Source organism: Podarcis filfolensis (assembly GCF_964270895.1).
Source record: "Podarcis filfolensis genome assembly, chromosome: Z".
Lineage (NCBI taxonomy): Eukaryota > Metazoa > Chordata > Lepidosauria > Squamata > Lacertidae > Podarcis > Podarcis filfolensis.
In genome coordinates, this window is record NC_139617.1 from 3,835,061 (window position 1) to 3,849,281 (window position 14,221).

Sequence of the window (14,221 nt, forward strand, 5' to 3'; positions counted from 1 at the left end):
TATTATTAAATATTGGGGGACACCCCCCAAACCCTAGAAATTGATAAATGGTAGGATTTTGGTTTATGCACCAACTACTGGTGCTGAAGAAACTGAAATTGACCAGTATTCATGGATTAAAGAACCTTTTAATGAGGGTGAAAGAGGAGAGCACAAAATATGGTCTGAAGTTCAACATCAAAAAAACTAAGATCATGGCCACTGGGCCCATCACCTCCTGGCAAATAGAAGGGGAAGAAATGGAGGCAGTGAGAGATTTTACTTTCTTGGGCTCCATGATCACTGCAGATGGTGACATCAGCCACGAAATTAAAAGATGCCTGCTTCTTGGAATAAAAGCAATGACAAACCTAGACAGCATCTTAAAAAGCAGAGACATCACCTTGCCAACAAAGGTCCATATAGTTAAAGCTATGGTTTTCCCAGTGAGAGCTGGACCATAAAGAAGGCTGATCACCGAAGAATTGATGCTTTTGAATTATGGTGCTGGAGGAGACTCTTGAGAGTCCCATGGACTGCAAGAAGATCAAACCTATCCATTCTTAAGGAAATCAGCCCTGAGTGCTCACTGGAAGGACAGATCCTAAAGCTGAGCCTCCAATACTTTGGCCACCTCATGAGAAGAGAAGACTCCCTGGAAAAGACCCTGATGTTGGGAAAGATGGAGGGCACAAGGAGAAGGGGACGACAGAGGACGAGATGGTTGGATAGTGTTCTCGAAGCTACCAGCATGAGTTTGACCAAACTGCGGGAGGCAGTGGAAGACAGGAGTGCCTGGCGTGCTCTGGTCCATGGGGTCACGAAGAGTCGGACATGACTAATAATAATAATAATAATAATAATAAATTTTATTTAGATCCCGCCCTCCCCAGCCGAAGCTGGGCTCAGGGCGGCTAACAACAATCAAAATAATCCAACATTCTAAAAACATTCATTATAAAATTAATTAAAATCAAATTAAAATCAAATTTATGGCAACCATTAAGCAAAATTCTGTGCAGATTGCCAGAGGAGGGGGTCAGGCTGCGCCCTGACCAAAGGCCTGGTGGAACAGCTCTGTCTTGCAGGCCCTGCGGAAAGATGTCAGGTCCCGCAGGGCCCTAGTCTCTTGTGACAGAGCGTTCCACCAGATTGGAGCCGCGGCCGAGAAAGCCCTGGCTCTAGTTGAGGCCAGCCTAACCTCTCTGTGGCCTGGGATCTTCAGGATGTTTTTATTTGCAGACCGTAAATTTCTCTGTGGGACATACCAGGAGAGGCGGTCCCATAGGTATGAGGGTCCTAGGCCGTATAGGGCTTTAAAGGTTAAAACCAGCACCTTAAACCTGATCCTGTACTCCACCGGGAGCCAGTGCAGCTGGTATAGTACCGGATGAATATGATCTCGCAGCGAAGACCCCATAAGGAGTCTCGCCGCAGCATTCTGCACCCGCTGGAGTTTCTGGGTCAGTCTCAAGGGCAGCCCCACGTAGAGCGAGTTACAATAATCCAGTCTGGAGGTGACCGTCGCGTGGATCACAGTGGCTAGGTCAGGGCGAGAGAGATAAGGAGCCAACTGCTTAGCTTGGCGGAGATGAAAAAATGCCGCCTTTGTTATAGCTGTAATCTGCGCCTCCATAGAGAGGGAGGTATTGAAGATTACACCCAAACTCTTAACGGACGATGCTGGCACTAATTGCACCCCCGCAAGAGATGGGAGTTGCCCCCTCAATCCCATATTGTCCCGTCCCAGCCAGAGGACCTCTGTCTTCGAAGGATTTAACTTCAACCGGCTCCCACGTAACCATCCAGCCACAGCTTCCAGACATCTGGTCAGTGTGTCTGGGGCCGAGTCAGGATGGCTATCCATCAACAGATAGAGTTGGGTGTCATCGGCATACTGATGGCAACCCAGCCCAAAACTCTGGACAAGCTGGGCAAGGGGGCGCATAAAGATGTTAAAAAGCATCGGGGAGAGAATCGCACCGAGGCACTCCACACACCAAGGAGTGGCGCGATGACAATTCCCCCCCAAGCGCCACCCTCTGTCCCCGACCAGAGAGAAACGAGCGCAGCCATTGGAAGACTGTGCCCTGGATCCCCACGTCGGCAAGGCGGTGGTCTAGGAGTTCGTGATCGACCATGTCGAAGGCTGCTGACAGGTCTAGAAGAATCAGCAGCCCCGACCCGCCTCGATCCAGCTGCCTGCGGAGATCATCTGTTAGGGCGACCAGAGCCGTCTCGGTCCCATGACCAGCGCAGAAGCCGGACTGGAATGGATCGAGAGCCAATGTTTCATCCAGAAACCTACCAAGCTGTTCAGCAACCGCTCTCTCAATCACCTTACCCAGGAATGGAAGATTTGAAACCAGGCGGTAATTGGATAGATCTAAGGGATCTAATGATGTTTTCTTTAAGAGCGGACACACCACTGCCTCCTTCAGTTCCCCTGGGAATGTCCCGGTGCCAAGGGACAAATTGATGTTATCACCCAGGGGGGCCCGCACCTCGTCTGGACACGCTCTAACCAGCCAAGACGGGCACGGGTCAAGAGGACAGGTGGTGGGCTTTCCAGCTCGGGGGAGTCTGTCCACATCGGCTGGGGATATCCAGTCAAAGTGGTCCAATACTGGACCCAAGGACAGTCGAGGGGCCTCCAGTTCCTTTATTGTATCCAAATTGGCAGGGAGGTCATGGCGGAGCAACAGGACCTTCTCCGCAAAAAAGTTCGCAAATGCCTCACAGCTGTGTGTCAAATTGTTATTTAAATTTGGCTGTCCTTCAAGGGACGTTAAAGACCTAATTATACTAAATAATTGCGCCGGGCGAGAGCTAGCGGAGGCAATGGAGGCTGAGAAGTAGGACTTCTTAGCGGCCTTCACTGCCATCTCGTAGGTTTTCATAAAAACCCTATAAGATGTTCTTGAGGCTCCGTCACGGGCACCCCGCCATACTCGCCGTCTGAGGTCCCGCTTCATTTTCCGAAGCTCCTCGGTAAACCAGGGAGCCCAGTTTCTGCGGGGTCGCAGAGGGCGCCTAGGTACGATCTCATCGATGGCTGCCAGGAGCTGGGTATTCCAGCCCTCAACAAGCTCAGTCAATGAGTCGCCAGGGGGAGCAAGGTCCCGCAAGGCCTGACGGAATCTATCAGGGTCCATCAGCCTCTGCGGGCAAGCCCAAATTGGCTCGCCACCTAAGCAGGGTGGGGGTGGAAAATCAATCCTGGCTTTCAGAGCGTAGTGATCAGACCATGGCACCTTCATTGAAGGAGACAAGATCACATCTATACTGGCGCCAAAGATCAAATCTAGCGTGTGGCCTGCTTGATGTGTGGGGCCCGAAACAAACTGGGAGAGTCCTAGTGTCGCCATGGAAGACACCAGGTCCAGAGCCTGTGAGGAGGGAGTGGCATCAGCATGGATGTTGAAGTCCCCCAATACCAATAGGTTAGGGAACTTCAAGGCCCAGCCGGCCACCGCCTCCAGCAGGCCTGACAGGGTGGCTGCTGGTGTGCTAGGTGGCCGGTACACCAGCCAGACAGCCAAGCTCACCTCGGAGCCCCACACTAGGCCAACACCATTCAATGCCGGGAATCGATGGCGATGGTAGAGCCCTGAAAGAACAATCTTCCCGGATTAATAATGCCACCCCTCCCCCCCGGCCCACAGTCCGTGACTGGTGGAGGACGGAGAAACCCGGGGGCGCCATCTCTCGTAAGGTAACAGTTTCCCCTTCGCGCACCCAGGTCTCCATCACACAAGCCAGGTCAACCCCCTGCGAGGTGAAGAAGTCTCGCAGGGTGGCGGTTTTGTTGCCTATAGACCTGGCATTGCACAACACCAGTGACGGAGGTGAGTAATCCTTGCTCACCCTACCCTCGTCCCTCGGGATGGGGCGCAGATTGGAAGGGGTACGAGCATATCCGTATCTCAATCCCCTTCGCCTATAACATCTGCCCCCACCGCCATACCTCCCTCGCCCCTCCATGGTAGCAATCCCAAGCCTCAAACCAACCTCCATTTACAAAATAAAAAACAAATCAAACCAAAAACAATTGTACCAACAAAACAAATCCCCACCCCACTCACTATCCAACCCCAAACCAACATAAAACGGAACAAAATAAAAATACATATATACAGACCACCGTTCACGGTGGTACAACAAAGTAAAAAGTAAAAACCCCTTTAAAACACTTTAAAATATATAAAAACATTTTTAACATTTGCTGCAGCAACACCAGTGTCCTTAAAACTGTAGCCGTGGCAAGTGTGGGCCCCGCCCCCTAGGCCTGGTGGAGTGGGCCTACAGGAGGGAGCGGCCTTCCTCAACCCCCACGGTGCAGCAGCCGCAGTGGTGTCCCAGCGCCTCATGAGGTCTCCTAAGCTGTGGCAGTGGTGAGTCAGTCTGGGCCCCGCCCCCTGGGCCAGGTGGAATCAGCCTGAGGAGGGAGCGGCCTTCCCCAACTCACAGTGCAGCAGCAGCAGACTAAACGACTAAACAACAACAACAGGATTTTGGTTAGATGGAGTATTGAAGGGAAGATTGCAGGCTGGAGGGAAAATACAGGCAAAGCTTTCTTTCAAAGACAGGGCCTCACCTGGGGTAAAGGAGTTAATGTGACAAAAAGTGTTGATGGCCCTTCTAAGAGGAATCTTGGGCCTGGGCAGACAGAAGGTTCCCAGAGTAACTGGGTGAAAGGTGACAGGAAAAGAGTCTTCAGAGCAAGGTATGCTGGGAAGAAGCAGAAAGAGGCCAAAACTGAGATCCATTTTGGGAAGGTTGGCTGAAGTCTGGTTAGGAGAGATGACTTGGACTCCAGTGCTGTTCTGCTATGAAGTACAAGCCCCTCTTGAAAGGACCATGCTGTAAGATCTGGACTCTCTCCATGCAGACTGAAGGTGTATATAGGTCAATAAACCATATTTCTTAAAGCAGGAGTTTCTGCTGTGTCTTCAGTTCTTCAAATTGCTCAGCTGGTAGAGCATGAGGCTCTTAATCTCAGGGTTGTGGGTTCGAGCCCCATGTTAGGCAAAAGATTCCTGCATTGCAGGGGGTTGGACTAGATGCCCCTCATGATCCCTTACAAATCTACAATTCTATGATTCTCCAAGGAGCACAGACCCTGGGTGAGTGCTTGGAACCCTCTGAAATCTTGGTGCTGCTCGGCAGAGAGTCGGGGTGGGGGTGGCGCCCAACTTTTGTAGCAATGTATACCTCTAATCACAGAAAAGAACATCTGTGAGAAACCGCAAGAACGATTTGGCTTGCATGATCTTCTTATGGTCTTCTGTCAAGGTCCAGCTTCTATTCTTGTATTTGTACTTATCCTCCCTTCCCATTGATGTATGACTTCCTTACATATGGAGCAATGCTCCAGATCTCCTGTTTTCTTATGGCAGATGGGGGGATGTTCTATGTTGACTTCATATTTTCTGTTTGTTATCTATACAGTTAAGAATCCAATCAGTTATTAAAAAAACAAAACCCTCTGTTTTGGACAGCAGTATAAATTTTGACCTCAATTCTTCAATTAGTGAAAACTGGTGGTGACATTTATCTAGGACAAGCCAGTTCAAAAGGTAAAAATGTGTCCAGATGCAGAAGCTCAGGAATGGAACATAGGAAGTTGCCTTATAATGAATCAGACTCATTGGTCCAATATTGTCTGCTATGACCGGCAGCAGCTCTCCAAGGTTTCAGACAGGGACCTCACTCAGCCCTACCTGGAGATGCCAAGGATTGGACAGGGCACCTTCTGCACTCAAACCAGCAGTTATACCGGTGAGCTATGGCCCTTCCCATGTAATTTGACAATGTTCTTAACTGCAGGGAAAGATCACAACTAGAGATCCCCACTAGAAAAGGAAATGTGTCTTAGGCTGCCTATGTATTGGTGGCTTAAAACACAGCTAGGTAGTTCCTTTTTCTCAACTGAAGCTAGTTTTGAGGGGAGGCACATCAAGATGCAGTATTTCATAAGAAACAAAGGAATAGATACAGAATATTCTGGTGTGCCACCCTTTGGTCCCCACCCTCTCACTTGCGGCTCCTAGAAGCTATCAGAATGAGACAGCAGCCACAATCCTGGGAATGGCTTTGATTGGCCGGCTAAACCAGGTGAGGGAAGTCAGTGGGTCAAACCATCGGTGTGTTAGGGACTTCCCTGCATGCGAAGACAGGCTCCAGTATACTGAGCTGATCAGACCAACCGTGGGTCCAATGGTCAAGAAGGCAGTTTTTGCACATGCTGTAGAGGGAAACAAGGGAGCAGGTGGGGCTTGTCCACCAGGGAAGGTAACCGATGTAGAAGAGTGAAAACTCAGATCCTAAACTGTTATGTACTGAGTTGAATAAGATCCAAACTGCAGCAGTCTGATTGGTCCTAGAACAATAGGATCCAAAAGGCAGCAGTCTGATTGGTCCTAGAACAATAGGATTCAGAATGCAGCAGTCTGATTGGTCCTAGAACAATGCAGCAGTATGATTGGTTGGAAGGAACCACCCAATCATGCTCCAGATAGAAGTGAATCCACAACCTGATTGGCTTACAGTAGAATTCCGGAATTAGCCAATCATGTGCAGCCCATTGTGTAAATAATGTATATAAAGCAGATGCTTTGAGGGGAATTTCATTCATTCCTCCTCACCACTATGAGCTGAATAAAGAGCATGAAATCACTTTGCGACTCTCAGTATATTTCACTGGCGACGAAGATGGGATCCCGCTGAGCTGACTGCCACACACAGCACCGCAGCACCGCCACCTGCCGCACCGCTGCCTCTCACCGTGTATCCAGGCTTCAGCTCCGGGACACAAGGAACTCAGAATGGCAACCGACAGCAGCTTCTCGCCGTTCAACCCAGCATCTGGAGACTGGGAAGCGTACGCCTCTCATTTCACCTTCCTCCTAGAAGCCAAAGGGGTCACCGATGAAGAAGACGCCAAGAAGAGGGCGATATTCTTCAGCGTCTGCGGAGAGGAGACATTTGAAATCGCCCGGGCTCTCCTTGCACCTGAAGACGTCACTACTGTTCCATGTTGTTGTTGTTGTTTAGTCGTTTAGTCGTGTCCGACTCTTCGTGACCCCATGGACCAGAGCACGCCAGGCACCTCTGTCCTCCACTACCTCCCGCAGTTTAGTCAAACTCATGCTGGTAACCTCGAAAACACTATCCAACCATCTCATCCTCTGTCGCCCCCTTCTCCTTGTGCCCTCCATCTTTCCCAGCATCAGTGTCTTCTCCAGGGAGTCTTCTCTTCTCATGAGGTGGCCAAAGTACTGGAGCCTCAGCTTCACAATCTGTCCTTCCAGTGAGCACTCAGGGCTGATTTCCTTCAGAATGGAGAGGTTTGATCTTCTTGCAGTCCATGGGACTCTCAAGAGTCTTCTCCAGCACCATAATTCAAAAGCATCAATTCTTCGGCGATCAGCCTTCTTTATGGTCCAGCTCTCACTTCCATACATCACTACTGGGAAAACCATGGCTTTAACTATACGGACCTTTGTTGGCAAGGTGACGTCTCTACTTCTCAAGATGCTGTCTAGGCCTGTCATTGCCCTTCTCCCAAGAAGCAGGCGTCTTTTAATTTCGTGGCTGCTGTCACCATCTGCAGTGATCATGGAGCCCAAGAAAGTAAAATCTCTCACTGCCTCCATTTCTTCCCCTTCTATTTGCCAGGAGGTGATGGGACCAGTGGCCATGATCTTCGTTTTTTTGATGTTGAGCTTCAGACCATATTTTGCACTCTCCTCTTTCACCCTCATTAAAAGGTTCTTTAATTCCTCCTCACTTTCTGCCATCAAGGTTGTGTCATCTGCATATCTGAGGTTGTTGATATTTCTTCCGGCAATCTTAATTCCAGCTTGGGATTCATCCAGCCCAGCCTTTCGCATGATGTATTCTGCGTATAAATTAAATAAGCAGGGAGACAAAATACAGCCTTGTCGTACGCCTTGTCGTACGCCTTTCCCAATTTTGAACCAATCAGTTGTTCCATATCCAGTTCTAACTGTTGCTTCTTGTCCCACATAGAGATTTCTCAGGAGACAGATGAGGTGATCAGGCACTCCCATTTCTTTAAGAACTTGCCATAGTTTGCTGTGGTCGACACAGTCAAAGGCTTTTGCATACAAAACAATAATGGAACAGCTGAAGGGGCACTTTTCGCCACAGCCCTCAGTGGTGACTCGTCGAAATGCCTTCTACGCAAAGCGGCAAGCCCCTGGGGAAACCATAACTGGGTTTGTGACCTCTCTCCGCCAAGCCGCCCGGTTCTGCAACTTCTCAGAGCTGGAGAACATGCTTCGTTTTTTTTTTTTCTTAATATAAATTTTTTATTGATTTTCCAACACATATTAAAAAAAACAATACAAGACAATACATAAACAAACAAACATACAAACACGTATAATTTCTTAACCTTTTTTTCTTAAACCTTGTTTCAACGACTTCCCCATACCTCCCTTTTCTGCATCCCTGTTTTAAATTTTCCCAGCAACCCCTAATTTCAATACTTATAATACAATTTCTGATCTTTTTCCTCTTATCCAATTACTTATCACTTTACTTACTTATAATTCACTTTCTTTAATCCTTTTTCTCTTACCCAATTATTTAATCCTTTTTCTCTTACCCAATTATTTGTCCCTGCAATTCTGTTTTACCTTACCCATGACATTTTAGCACTCATTAATTTTATAACAGTTCTTAAGATACACTTTAAATTTCTTCCAATCTTCTTCCACCGTCTCTTTCCCTTGGTCACGGATTCTGCCAGTCATCTCAGCCAGTCCCATATAGTCAATCACCTGGAGAACATGCTTCGTGACCGCCTCGTCGGTGGCCTGAAGGATGAGAAGCTGCAACAACGCCTCTACGCTAAGAAGAACCTAACGTTCCAGGTCGCTTTGGAGGAGGCCCTGGCAACGGAAGCTGCCGAGAGGTCGACGCAAGAGGCACGGCCGAGCCAGCCGTCCCAACCGAGGGTCCACCATGAAGACCTCACCGACGACTCAGGATCCAACAGGGAGGAGGTGCACCGAGTACAGCAGCGCACTCAAGCAGCCCACATACCACAGCTGCCTCGACGAGAAGGAGGGAACTGTGCAAGCTGTGGAGAAAGTCACAAGAGGAGGACCTGCCGTTTCCGCAACGCAGAGTGCAGGCAGTGCAGAAAATTGGGACACATCGCCCAGGGGTGTCGGGCTCGGCCCACCCAATGCCAGGCATCAGATGACCAATCCAAGACCCCCAGGTCCCGGGGCCCAACGCACCAAGGCAACTCGACGGAGCTCACGGACTTCCAGGTATACCAGTTGCCCCACCCCAACATAGAGAAAATTTATGTAGAGGTACAGATAGAGGGGGCCCCATGCCGCATGGAGCTTGACACGGGTTCAACTCTATCCATAATCTCGGCAAGGACCTTAAGGAAACTGTGTCCTACTGGGGGTCCCAAGCTCAGGCCGGCCCCATTCACCCTCCGGGCCTTCCAGAAACATAAGGTCCCCACAATGGGGGTGGGGACCTTCAGGGTGCAATACCGAGGGCGGACGCGGCAACTGGACTTGCTTGTGGTCAAGGGCCCCTACATTAGCTTATTGGGATTGGCATGGTTTGGACCACTGGGGCTAGCCATCACCGGGGTGAACCACACGAGCTTACAAGTGGATGTGGACGCCATATGCAAGGAATTTCCGGGGGTTTTCGATGGGAAATTGGGACAGTATACGGGCCCCCCCATTGCTCTACAGCTTGACCCCGCAGTACAACCGGTCAGGCTCAAGGCCCGCCGGGTCCCGTTCACCCTGAAACCCCGTATAGACGAGGAATTGTTTTTTTATATATAAATATTTATTCGAGTTTTCAATTTTATACAGACAAAAAAGAAAAAGAAAAAAAATATTAAAAACAAATCAATTTCAATATCAATTTTCAATAACATGTTTCTTTGACTTCCTCATACCTCCCCTTCTTGTTTTCTAGTTCAAATTGATTATCCAGCAAATCCTAATCTCTTAACATTCCTTTTAACTAACACCTTATTTTCCAATCAACTTTTTAAATTTTATAACTTAAACAATATTTATCCCAGTTCTTTTTATCATAACAGCTAGAGACCACATAAATTCAATCCAGCATCTTTCAAAGTTCATTAATTTTGCAATGTTTCTGTAAATAGTCCTTAAATTTCTTCCAATCTTCTTCTGCCGACTCTTCTCCCTGGTCGTGGATTCTGCCGGTCATTTCTGCCAGTCCCATACAGGCAATCAACTTCATCTGCCATTCTTCCAGAGTGGGTAGATCTTGCGTCTTCCAGTGCTTTGCTATAAGTATTCTTGCTGCCGTTGTAGCACACATAAAAAAAGTTCTGTCCTTCTTTGGCACCAAATGGCCGACTATGCCCAAGAGAAAAGCCTCTGGTTTCTTCAAGAAGGTATACTTAAATACCTTTTTCATTTCATTATAAATCATTTCCCAGAAAGCCTTAATCTTTGGGCACGTCCACCAAAGGTGAAAGAATGTACCTTCAACCTCCTTACATTTCCAACATTTATTATCAGGCAAATGATATATTTTTGCAAGCTTGACTGGTGTCATGTATCACCTATATATCATTTTCATAATATTCTCTCTTAAGGCATTACATGCCGTAAATTTCATACCGGTTGTCATATAGACGAGGAATTGGACCGACTCGTGGAGCAAGGAGTGCTGGAGCCGGTGCCTAATGCCCCCTGGGAAACCCCAATCGTCACACCCGTCAAGCCTAATGGTTCGGTCCGCATCTGTGCAGACTACAAATGTACCATAAACAAGGCCCTCACGGCCCATGCATACCCAGTGCCAGTGGTCAGCCATGTCCTTGCCACCCTGGCTGGGCCGAAAATTTTTGGCAAGCTGGACTTGGCCCAAGCATATCAACAGCTGCCAGTAGATGAGGCCACAGCAGAGGCACAGATGATTGTGACGCACAGAGGAGCGTTCAGGGTAAAGCGGCTGCAATTCGGTGTCAGCGTGGCACCAGGCATATTCCAGAATCTAATGGACTCTCTACTTAAAGGGATTCCTGGTGTCACCCCCTTCTTCGATGATGTGTTGATTGCCGGGCCTACACCAGAGGAGTTTGAGGACCGCCTCCGCACCGTTCTGCACCGTTTCCAGACGGCGGGTCTCAAGGTGAAGCGGGAAAAATGTCTACTAGGAGTGCCGCAGGTGGACTTTCTGGGATTTATGGTGGACGCAGAAGGGGTCCACCCGACTGGGGACAAAGTACGGGCCATTTGTGATGCCCCAGTGCCCAAGAACAAGACTGAACTTCAGGCCTTCTTGGGACTATTGAACTTTTACCATTCCTTCCTTCCCCACAAGGTGGCGGTAGCGGAGCCCCTACACAGACTCCTGGACAAGCGGGCCCCTTGGGTGTGGGGTCAGCGCCAGGAGGCCGCATTCCAGGCAGTCAAGGACTTGCTTGTCTCAAACTCAGTCTTGGCACACTTCGACGAGAGGCTGCCGGTGGTGCTAGCATGCGACGCCTCGCCCTATGGCATTGGCGCTGTCCTGGGACACCAACTCCCAGATGGAAGAGAGGTACCGGTGGCATACTTTTCCCAGACACTCAACGCAACCGAGCGGAACTACTCGCAAATCGACAAGGAGGGTCTGGCAATCGTGAAGGGAGTAAAAAAATTCCATGATTTCTTGTACGGGCGGCCCTTCACCGTGGTGACTGACCACAAACTGTTGCTTGGCTTGTTTGCCCCCGAAAAGCAGACCCCCCAAGTGCTGTCTCCTCGCGTCCTCAGGTGGTCAATTTTCCTTGCCAGCTACCAGTATGCACTGATTCACCGCCCTGGGAAGGCGATGGCCCATGCGGACACCCTCAGCAGGCTACCACTACCGGAAACAGGCCCCGACCCAGCACCTGCACAAGAGGTTATGAGCCTGGAGCTGCTTCCCGACCACCCCATTCAGGCACAAGAAGTTGCACACCATTCCAAGAAAGATAGGGTCATCTCCCGGGTCCTGGACTGGGTGTGGAGGGGATGGCCCAGCAGCAGCCCCGGGCCAGAATTCGCCGGCTACACAACCCGCAAACATGAACTGTCGGCCCACAAGGGGTGCCTGTTATGGGGAAGCAGGGTCGTTTTTCCCCAGCCCCTCCGCAAAAGGGTCCTCACAGCCCTACACGAGACACACCCAGGGGTAGTAAGAATGAAGGCCCTTGCCAGGAGTTATGTGTGGTGGCCGGGGATCAACGGAGAGATAGCGGCCTGGGTCAAACACTGCCAGGCCTGCCAAGAATCCCGCCCAGATCCCCCAAGAGCCCCAGTCCAGTCTTGGGAGTCCACCCGAGCACCATGGTCATGCCTGCATGTGGACTTCGCTGGCCCCTTTCAGGGGAAAACATTCTTCATAGTGGTGGACTCCTACACCAAATGGCTGGAAGTCGCACTGGTACCGTCCACTTCTACGTCTGCAGCCATCCGAGTACTACGCAGGCTGTTTGCAACCCACGGGCTCCCTGACACTCTCGTCTCAGACAACGGGACTGCATTTACGTCAGGAGAATTCCAAACCTTCACAGCGCAGAACGCCATCTGCCACATCTGTTCGGCGCCATTCCACCCTGCCACCAATGGCCAAGCAGAACGCATGGTGCGGACCACCAAGGACACCCTTCGCCGCATGACGCAAGGGGATTGGGAGTACCGCCTTGCCACATTCCTTCTAGCACAGCACAGCACCCCCAGCTCAACGACTGGCCGGAGACCCGCTGAACTACTAATGGGTCGGCGCCTTGCAATCAGATTGGACCGCCTTCACCCCGATAGAGCTCAGGATGAGGTAGTGGTGGGGGAAGGCAGGAACCCCTGGACCTTCGAGGCCCAGGACCCAGTGTACGCAAAGAATTTTGGGGCAGGCCCTGCATGGGTACCCGCCACAGTCACCAGGGTCACTGGCCCCGTGTTGTATGAGGTGCTAACAGATGGGGGGCAATGCTGGCGCCGCCACTGCGACCAGATACGGCGACGATTCCCGGGAGAAAACCAGGAGGAGGAGGACAGGTCAGAGGAGTCCCAAGGGAACAGTGGGGCAGTGAGGCCCATAGAGCAGCAGGGGCAAGCAGGAGAGGCAGAATCAGTAAATACAGAGAGGACCCGTGAGGCCGAAAGGACACCGGAACCAGAACCACGACTGAGCGAGCCGGTTGCGCCAGACCAAACAGCCCCATCACAGCCAGCATCCTTGGAACACGAGCCAGAACCTGAACCCCGGACCAGGGAACACCCCAGGCCGCAACGCACACGTAGGCCGCCGGCGTACCTTGAGGACTATGAATGCGACCTCCCGGGCAGGACTGGAACTTAGAGGGGAGGGGTGTTATGTACTGAGTTGAATAGGATCCAAACTGCAGCAGTCTGATTGGTCACTTTGCGACTCTGAGTATATTTCATAAACCTCCACTCCACTGGCTTGTGGGATACCTTCAGGAGACGAAAAGGCTCAGGAGTAAACCCTACACAAATCCAGAGTGGAGTCCCTAAGATAGATGGATCGGGCCTTGTACGCCTCCTTCTGGCAACTCCTGCAGCCAAGCGGGTCTCAAACGTATTGCTCTGTTTTGCTTTAGACCACATCAGTGAAGCTGGCAGGTGGATCTTGTTGTCTGGATGGCCTGGGACACTGCCCAAACTTGTGGGCCTGGGAGGACACTTCAATTTGATTTCACCCCTGGAGGTGCACTCCATTGTCTCTTGAGACAGACAGATGCCAGCAACAACTTTAAAGAGCAAATGTTGACCTCTGCTGTTGGCAACTCCTTCCTGTAGGGCAGGAATGATGCTGTCTTCCTCTGGCTCTGAGCAGAGTGGAAAAAAGAAGTTAGTAACACATTGCTGCTGAACTCCACTCAAGGCCTTGTGGGCAAATCTCACTGAGCTTGCTGTTGCTCACTTTGCTTGCTATGCTGACCCTGCCTGCTCGGTCACCCTGCCCAGGCCATGTTAAGAATTCCCCGTGGCTGCTGCAGCAACTGTTTCAAACTTTTGCATGCACATCTCTCTTGGCCTGTTTTTCAGATATCCAGGAGTGTCATGAGCTGAATTTGCTCTCTGCTTGCAAGCAGGATGGGGCCGTGGATCTGGAGAATGTGGGTGATGCCAGCAAAGAATCATCACTTGGAGAATCATCATGACCAGATATGGCCTGCAGGTGAGAGGGTGGATGAAATATACTC

The 14,221-nt window shown here is 50.4% G+C and overlaps 1 long non-coding RNA gene across 1 annotated transcript in view; it reads left to right on the forward strand.

Moving 5' to 3' along the window:
* Positions 1-14,221, forward strand: part of LOC310754129 — a 29,348-nt gene that overhangs the window by 14,001 nt on the left and 1,126 nt on the right. The window contains exon 2 of the long non-coding RNA XR_014543638.1: positions 14,064-14,196. This is a non-coding gene — a long non-coding RNA (uncharacterized lncRNA). The remainder of the gene's footprint in view (positions 1-14,063; positions 14,197-14,221) is intronic.